Source organism: Excalfactoria chinensis, chromosome 4 (genome assembly GCF_039878825.1).
Source record: "Excalfactoria chinensis isolate bCotChi1 chromosome 4, bCotChi1.hap2, whole genome shotgun sequence".
Lineage (NCBI taxonomy): Eukaryota > Metazoa > Chordata > Aves > Galliformes > Phasianidae > Excalfactoria > Excalfactoria chinensis.
In genome coordinates this window covers 16118409-16128677 of record NC_092828.1, presented here as the reverse complement: position 1 = coordinate 16128677, position 10269 = coordinate 16118409, and positions in this window count along the sequence as shown.

The window sequence follows — 10269 nt, the reverse complement described above, 5'->3', positions numbered from 1 at the left end:
AGTAACTACACTTTAAGCTTCAATGTACTACTTCAATGTAAACGGTTCTACCATCAGCTCTCCTCAGCATTGAATCTGAGCACTGACAACACAGACTATCAGTCAGATATTGAGAGGTTTTGCAGCTACATTTTTTTCCATGAAGAAAACTTAGAAGCAAGCCATCCATTTAACAAACAGAGCATTGTCCTTCATGGAGTGAATGACATAACTGCAAACCACTGGCTAAAAAATGGTAAAAGCATGAGACTGAAGAAATAAAATATGATCCCACTGCTTCTGGTAATTGTATCATGTAGCTTGACTTTTTATATAAATATTGCTTAGGAAACTGCCAGTGTAATGCTGTCTGCTATGAACTTTCCAATACCAGATATATGTGCACAATATCTTGGAGAGCTGAAGCTAGTAGTGAGCAAGTTAATTCCACTTGAAGAGCTCCCAGAAATTATTCTTGCAGGGAATCACAGTATGCAAGTTACAGTGGAGTGCCAAGCTAATGTTATATCACTGCCTGCACCAGAGAGAGTTTCGGCAATTCAGCATGGCACAGCATTAGGATGTAGAGTATGTATGTGAAGTGATAGTCCATATGGGCCATCAGTCATCAAAAGTCCTTGGTAGTTCTTGGCTGCTGACAGAATCGTCCTTTATTGCTGAGTGCCTCCACACAGAAATTTTAACTGGGCTGGGCCACTCAGGAGTTTGTCACTGTCACAACATTACAACCCAGGACTACATGTGCAAGGAGCAAGGCGTTGATCCACAGCTCCTAATTTGCACACTCCAGTAGAAAAATTGGCAGAAGCCTTCTCATGTAAAACCATGCTCCATTCATCTGTATTTCTGCATGCCCTGCCATTCCACATTCCTGGATTACATACCTCCCTAGGAAATAGGTTGAAAACCAATGAACCATCATGTAACATCATGTACACAGAGGGGTAGCCTGACAGAATGGCATCTGACTTGGAAGTGTGGATGAAACAAAGGTGTGTCACTGAAAAATGTGTCCCACTGACATTCATTAATGCTTGCTGAACATCTATGGAGAACAAAGAGTAGATGTGAGCACAGTGAAGCAGTGGATGATACATTTTAGCATTGGCAGCAGCAGCATGAAAGATGAGTCATATTCTGGATAAGCCATACAGATTTGTATGAGCACAGCAAGCAGGCTCCTCTTCATCACTGGCAAAAATACAGCTAATGGTGGTGACTGTTAAAAAGTAGTGTTTTGTAGCTGAGAATTTGTACTAGCAATAACCTGCTATAGTGCTCTTTGCATCTCTTGTAATTTCCATGGAAACACATAGGAGGCATTACTTTTGGAGTGACCTACATCTGTAAAAGACAACAAAAAATACAGTATGTATGTATACACATGAGAAAGATCCCTTGAGAATGAAACTTCTTTGTTTCATTCTTTGTTGTTGTTCCAGGGAGAGCTGTCTTAAGTTTTCCAGATATCCAGTTTCAAGAAATTTGTTGAAACTGCCTACTGGCACTGATGTGATTTTGCCAGGAAAATACCTGCTATGGCTAATCAGAGTGGTTGCAATTGGTTAGGATGATATTGGGATGTTTTGAAACTAAGCTTGTTAACATTTTTAAAAAAGAAAGCCCAGAAGTCTTAGATACATGTGAAAGCAGTGCAGTTTCCTTGTTGAAGTCACAGATTCACAGGCTAATTCCTCGCAGAGCTGAATATGCAAAATCACACACATATCATCTTAATTGCTCACACCAAGTTCTGTTGTTCTGTTTTAAAACCATTATGACCCATTTTTTTCCCCCCACTGCATACACTTTGAAAGCCCAGCACCTTATTCAAGTTTTGCCTGACTTTGGAACATTATCCAGGTGTCCATAGGAATACAAATGTGGAGGTTGAATGTGACTCTCTTGAAAATATCAGCTTAGAACCCAGCTGTTTTGATGCTTCCTCCATGATGCTGCCACTGTGCCCCAAGAGGGAGAGATGAGAGCTCCAGCCACTGCACACAGTGTGAAAATCACAGATATCCAAGATCCTACATGAATGATGCAGCAATGTCCTTAATAGTCTAACAACTGATCTCCATGGAAATCACTTTCCAGATTCAACTGAATTTGATGGAAAAAAATAACATTTTTGAGAATACACAGCTAAATAAGTTTTTTGTACTGGTCTTCCAACTGACGGATAGCCTGAAAAGTATGTTCAATTATATTGATATTTATATACACACACACACACACACACATATATATAAAATGCCCTATTATGATAGGCATCAGAGAATACTCGTAGGAGAGATATTTATGAGTGCTAATACTTGGAAAATGCTTCAAGCAAGATGTATGAAACCACAAAAAAACAAAACAAACAAACAAACAAAAAGCAAAAATCCAAATTCTCATAAATCTCTTGGTTTTACAAATTTGAACGTCACATAACTGTTTTTATTTTTTTCAGTTCATTGAAGATTGTTTTGCTGAGGTACTAGTAACCCAGAAAAATTATTTGGTATTTTTTTAAACCTTTTAGATATTTATGTATTTATTTATTTTAACACATGCCTAGAATAAGGTAGATAGGATTCTGTCCTGATTGATTTTGTACTGGGGATATACTGAGTAAACTCAGTGATTTCATCATTCATTATGTATATTAAGTCCTGTAAAGTCCCACATTTTGTTTTCAGAGTTAGCCAGAAATAGCGAGACTAGGTTTTATGGCAGTGAAACTGTATCTTTCATTTTCTTTTCTATAGAAATGCTGTTTCTAATGTCACTGACTATGACTAATGACATTGACTATGACTTTAGCAAATATGCTTGAAAAGCTTCTTCCACCAGTCAGGATTAAGAAATCCCATTATACTAGTGCATTTACATAAAATCCACTTCTCTATATCAGCAATATGAAACTATCTACTATTAAGCAGCAGCACAGTATGAGAGACAGTAGCTGATATTACTTTTCAAAAGATTTGTGCTGTGCCATTATGCTGTAAATATTTTTTTCCTTTTGCAAGATATACCATCCATTGTACTCTTCATTTTTATCCTGAAAAATATTAGTGAATACTACTGCTTGCACCTGGAAAATGAGATAAGTAGCAGAGCAGTACTTTAATTTGACAAAGTAATCCAAGTACCTATTTGGAGTTCAGTAAATACAGGTCATTTTTCAGACAACTCATGCTTTATACATATTTTTTGGTCTTCCAAACAGTGTCACAGATGTGCAGTGATGTCTGAGGATGATGTTATTCTGGAAATATCACAAAACACACACCTGACCCTGAATCAAAACTAATAGAATCAAAAGAAAATCAAAATTCAATATAACTGTTTAACATGGCTGCCTTCTGTTTGATTTAAACATACAAATAATAAAAATATATATATTAAAGGATATGGCAGGTTTAATGGTACAAAATTGACAACTTTATTTATTTATTTATTATCACAGAGGTTGTCTACTTAGCAAAGAAGTCACACAGATGAACACAGTATCTCATTCAATTTAAGTTCTTTAATCTTTCCCCATATTTAAGCTTTGCTCAGAGAATGTTAAACATTCACACAGTGTAGACAGAATCATGTACATTTTTCCCTCTTCTGATTAAATACTAAATAATTTCATAAACATCACGCAAGGAAAAAAATGTGGAGTTTATGGGTAAGCAAGTCTGTTTTTCTATCCACCTCCTCAGTATCTCTTCATTACCTTTTTCAAATCAAACTGGAGAACGGATCTAGTAATGTTTGCTGTTTTAAAGCTTTTGGCTGTGAAGTGATCAGTTTCCAGTAGGAGGCAATAAGTAACGATGTGCAGATGGGAAGGCTGGCTGAATGCACATACTGAGCTCTTTACAGTCTGGCTCTTTACATTTCCATGGAGGCCTGTGGAAAAGTAGTGGGTGTTTGTGTAATTAAAGGACTATGTCACGATCAGATTGATACAGACTGGGAGGGGGGAAAGACAATCTATTATTTTCAAGCCTTTGAAAAGCAGATGTTGTAAATTACCATTCTGTTAGCAGAATGCATACAGCACTTTATTAACTGTACTTAAAATACAGCCACTTGTGGTGCTGATCCTCACACCACTTTCCTCTCTTCATCTAAGCCAAGGCAAGAACCTGTAGCAACAGAAAGCTGTTACCCTTTATGTGGACTTTTACTACAGCCTGTCACTGGTTCCAGTTATTTGTTTTCTTGCCAACGACTGAGGAACTTTACGTTGGGTTCCAAGTTCTGCAGCAGAGTGTGCTCTACTGATTATAAATTATTTTTATACTCTGTTTCTGGCCCAAATTCCTGATCTTAGTGCCTGTTAGTTTTTTTGAAACAACCTTTGGCAGCAGTAGGAAAATGAAAGGGAATGTTTTGCTTGGCCTCTGAACTCCAGAATGGGGCCTGTTCAGCCTCTGCACGAATGGCCGAATCCAGGTAATTCAAAGATGCTGTGAAAGACTGAAGCATTCTCAAAGGAGACTGAATCTTTGGAAAACTGAACAGCCAAACTCTAACAAGTCCTCCACTGGGCTTATGCAAAGAGCTTTTCTTCCAGGGCTTATATTGGGTCCAAATTTTAATGAATCATGCCAGATATGGCAAGAAACTAATTCAAATGCTAACACACATTTGGCATTTCTGTCCAAATTTCAGTTTGTTCCTTCGTTGTCTGTAGATGCTAAAGCTAACCTTGTTTTCCCTGCAAAAATCTTATGTTTCAAACAACTCTGATCCGACCAGGGCAAATCTGAGACCAGAAAGAGAAAGAAAAGAAAAACAATTGTGGTTCAAAGCAACATGGAGTATAAGCAAACTAGAGGAGTGAGCTGAAATATTTGCAAAAAAAGAATCAAGTTCTTACTTTGCAGCAGTCGGGTTGGAACATTAACTATATGAGTGCCCTAAGCAGCACATGCTGCCTAACTCAACATTGAAATTATTCCCATCCTCCTCTAAATTCTCACAAAATATCTTAGCTCTAGCAGTTCCAACAATCAAAACAAATATATAAGAAGTCATAATCATCACTACATTTAAAAATCTTTCTACTTTTACATTTTTCTTCCTTTTAAATGAACTATTGTGGAATTCCTTACAGTGCAGTCAAACGTAAATTCAATCATGGTTCTAACAAATACATTACCAAAAAAATCCCACTTCAGACTCCATGGATAGAAACAACTTATGTGATCAAAATCAGCTCAACCTTTCCATTAAAGTCATTGGAAGTTAGGTCAGACCTTAGTTATCTATCTATCTATCTATCTATCTATCTATCTATCTATCTATATGCACATATATACATACTTAGTCAATCTAAATGAAAGTAGAGGAAAATATGACAGGTGAATGGTACCATTTTTTCTCCCTCCAACATGACATCTTTTTCTTTTTCATAACTGTAACTGATGTTTTAAAAGCTACTTTCTCAGACTTCTATTAACACAATTGCAATTCTACTGTTGCAACAGGATGTTAAATGGTTATTGCAAAAAAGGACTGGAATTTTCATTCTATCCTGATCAAGATTAACCAACTCCTAGCTAACATGGGCTACAGATAAGATTTCTAAGGGTCTTCTAAAGACTGTAGGTTACGGATACTAAAAATATCTGCATTTCTCTTGCAGTTACAGCATAGAGTCTTGGACTGACGCCTAGAACAGACCCAAGATGTGTATCTCAGCATGCTCTGTCATGTGCAGTTGGTTACAAAGCTTGCAATTGTTATACAGCTCGCATAGTGCCTTAAGCATACCTTTGCCTTTCAAGGAGAAGGTTCAAACAAAACAAAACTTTTGTCCTCCCAGAAAAGTGTGGCGAGAATGTCAGCAAGGCAAAGCAAGACTGGAATATTTTCTTAAGAGAAGTTATTGTGATGACTATAAATTTTATTTATAGTAATATCTATCTATTTGCATAGGATACTTTACAGCAGCCATTTATTTATCTATTTATTTATCTTACTCCTAAATTTGTTTTTTGATTTTTAAAAAAGGTGTGATATTCATTTCTGAACTTTTTTCTTACATGCAATGAGTTTTCTAATGAGAAGTTTCCAGATGGAACAGCAGAAAGACAGCAAAATAAGCACGGAATAACAGTGTCAAGTGTGCAAGATGAAGAATCCTTAAAAACAACAGCAACCCCCACAGCTGATACCAAATGTCTACAGTATAGTAAATAGATTACAGCACAAAAAGATTCCAGTGTTGTTAAGCTTAGATCCTCTTTCTCTGTTCCCAAAAAGATACTATGAAGGAGAAGAGAATCTGTGGAGGAAAGATAAATTATTTCTTAAAAGCCACAAGAAAGGTCAATATCAGGATTAGGAAGACATTTAGATCTCTCAACAGGCTAATGTCCTTTTCAGGATAACATCTATCTATACCTTCTGCAATGTCTGTAAAATTATCATCTGTAACTGAATTTCTGTAGAGTTTGAAAAACATGCAGAGGGGTATTTTGTTCTACTGCATGCAATTAGAAAAACAAAAATGTAGTAGAAGATTTTTGTTAGATTTATTTTAAATAAGTTACTGGGCTGATTTGTCCTGGAAAGCATATGCAGAAAAAAAATGCTCAATGGAAATAATGGACTCAACTAGTCCTTCAAAAACTGACATTAACAGAACTTCATAACTCAGATGTTAAAGTGTCAGAAAAAAAGTCTTTAAACTCTAAATCATGCATCTTAGCTCAGGCCATCTGAACATTTTGTATGCAGTAACTTCTATGTGCTACTGAGTGGATACTAAAAATGTATCTTTTCATTCATAACTTTGCAATGGCAAGTTTCCTGTACTAGATTTCCTTTGCATTTTAAGTAAAAAAGTTGAATGATTGCCTATTAAAGTAAATACTACAATATCTCAGACCCTGTGGAGAAGTAAATCTTAAATGTTTGCATTCACCATACAACCAATTCTAACATCATTTACAGAATTCATGTTTGAGATTACCTTTTTATCATTCAAATTTCTCCTGTGAATCTGTCAGAGAAAGAGGTGGTTTTGTAAAATAAATAATTGGAATTGCTGTTTAAGCAAGCTGTGATCGCAATCTCATCAGAGGATGGATAAGTATTTGATGGAAGAATTGGAACTTTAAAAGATGTGGCAAATCTATCTGCAAACAATAGCTTTTTTCATTGGACAGCATTACAGCATTACTGCTACGCTTTTCTGTTGTGGTTTATCTTTGCTGTTGTCCACACATCACTTTAAAATTTATCCTCTTAGCAATCATTAAAACTAGAATGCAAACTCTTCTCAAACTGTGTTTGTGTTCATATAGATATTCATCACTATGATAAATGAAGGGAAGTTTCTGTGATGGCTGGAAATACCCTGAAAGACTGTTAGCTACCTGAGCCTAACTCAGGGAAATCTATGGAGTAAAGCTGTTACCCTGTTCACAGCATCCCACACCTGCAGCCCCCCATGAGTTCACTTGTGCCACTCACTTTTTTAGACACAATGTCTCTTGATGATACTGTGACTTACTTAGACCATTGTGGAGTCTCTCCTAGCTGCTAGATTCCTAAGTGAAGCCACTACATCTTTTAGTGAGAGAATTGCTTGCATGTACTTATTCTGAAACACAAACCTCTCCAAGGGGAGAAGAAATAATTCAGGTTTCTAAATATTGGCAACCTCATAATTTTCATTTGATTTTTTTGAAGTTCTACACCTTTCCACACACAGCCAACATCACTGAAAAATATAGTTTGAGCAATCCGTATGACTGTACCAAATAGGAATAGACTGTTAATACAGTACTGAAAAGGATGCCTATACTAAATGCTTTCCAAACTAAATTTCTAAGTCTTCAATTATAGGTGTTACATAAACCTCAACAAGAAAAAAGATAATCACAATGCATTATGAGGGAAAAAAAAAAATAAAAAATACAAACTTACATGACTGTGTTTTGCTGAAATGTAAAACAGTAAGTGAACTTTGGCCGGTGATCACATCTGACAACTTTCAGCTATGAAGGTAAAAACTTTGCAGTCATAACTGAAAAGGACAGAAAGAAAACATTAAAGAAATTATAGATGTCACTGTACTCTCTGTCTGAAACACCACTGCTAGTTGCAATATAGTAAAGACAACAAAGCAAGGTGATCTATGAAGCAACAATTGGTTACTAACAGAGGAAAAACGCTAGAAAGACTGCAGTTGAGATCATGGATCATTCAGAAGACCACCCACTGAAAAAAAGAAGAGAAAAATAAAATTCTATTTAGCTAACTTCAGTGCTTTGCTGAACTGACCCTTGAACCACTAAATCATCAGTTTCTAAATATCCAGCTTTACTAGCCAATTACTCAGCAGAACTTGACACAATCAATGATCTGAAAGTTTTCAGTTGCTTGTATTGATCAAATATAAACACAAAACACAACTGTCAGCTGCTCTGAGTTCGTCTGATGAAGTGATGTTTAAAATAATTAATGAATAATTGGTTGAACATGGAAGAAAAAAGCCTAAGTGATATAAAAGAGTAAAGATGTGTATTGCTCACTTAATTAATAATTTGTTTTATAATTGATTTTTGAATCATTTGACTGGCAAAAGAAAGGTGTGAAGCATAATTACAGGCTTCCTATATTATTCATTTTTTGATTTTAGCATTTTTAAAGTGAAGAAAGCAGGATCTCTGTGCCTGCCACGCTCTCTTCCATCTCAGACAGTGCCAGTTATTACAAAATGTGATGGTTGATTACTTTTTGTACAAAAAGGCAGAGGAGAAATGCTGTGGTATGCAAAGGTAGGGCTTGGACACACAAAGGAATTATTGTAAACTAATGAGCTTCCAGGTGTCAGCTGAGCTTGGGTAACTAACAACATTTGTACTCTTTGCCTGAAGCAAATCTGAAGCAAAACATGTTAGATTAATCTTCAGGGATAGCATCCATCCTCTGTTAGCAGGACCAGCCCCAAACAATGTTTGCGGTGGCACGCCACAAAGAGCAATCTGACTCCCCCTTGTACTGATTTGAGAATGAGAGCAATTCTAACTTTTAATTCAGGAATTTATTTTATCTTCTACATCAATAGAACAATTCAAGATTAAGTTCTACCACACCTTTTGAGAGGATGCTGTAAAACAATGGCTACTTTAAAAAAGAGACTCCAAATCAAATTCCATACTGGTTTCACTGGAAAACTGAATGTATGTCCTGCTTGGCCAGTTAAAACAACAGTCTAGCTGTTAGAAAATGAATACCTCAGTCCTTAGGGAGAGGGAGAGAAAATACAATGAAAAGAATGCTGTTTAAATGAAGGGTAAAAGATGAGGGATTAGCTAACTGTTACTCTAGTTCTATCTGTCATAAATATATTTTAAAATTCTTTAGACCAACGTTCTTCTGATCTATGGCTGTTGCCATTATTTCTTTGGATTTAAAATGCCTGTTTTGTTCGGCAAGTGGATGCTAGAAATCTTGGGCTATTAAAAGATGTTGCCAATGTTAACCAGTATACAAAGGATTAAATCTTAAATAAGTAGTATTAAAAAGTGACTCTATAAACCCTTATGTTATTGGTAATTCCAAGGTTTTTCAAATAAAAGAAGACCAATATGAGGGATTAATAGTTAAGGTTATGCAAAATCCACTTAATCAGCATGGCTAATTTTAGCTTAAAGTAAAGCTTCTGGCAACTACGTGCATTTTGCTTTGGGGCTTTACTTTTGAAGAGGGTGATGAATGCATTTTTGAGGTAAATTTATCTTAACTGAGACTCTACCTAATGCTCTTTAGTTGCTGAAAAGGTGATTTTAATACCATTTGCATGTAGGAAAGGAAAGAGGTCTTCAGCTGTGCATCTGTAAGACCCTAAAATAAGCATTTTATTTTCACATTTGTATAATATACTGCTTGACTGTACATTAGGTGGGGTTCATAAACAATACAGTCATCAACACGGGCATTGATTATGAAGGCAGAATTGTTCCCCTGATACTGCATAACCTATTTAGAAAAAAAGACTAAGAAAATTGGAGCTCACTCTGAAGGTATGAATACAATGACTTGCCAGACTATCTGGAGCACAAATGCTGAGAATAAGGGTGTTTCACTGGTAAATGCAGCCTAAGCAAGGCAGATGTACAGAATGTCAGTTCAAGCACCCCAGGCATTTTAAGCCGGAAATATAAACTTGCTATGACTTACAGCTCTTTGACCCAGCTCCAAAATCACAAAGGATTAGATCATTCCATGTGAAGTGAAAAAGACATAGTTATGCTCTAAGTC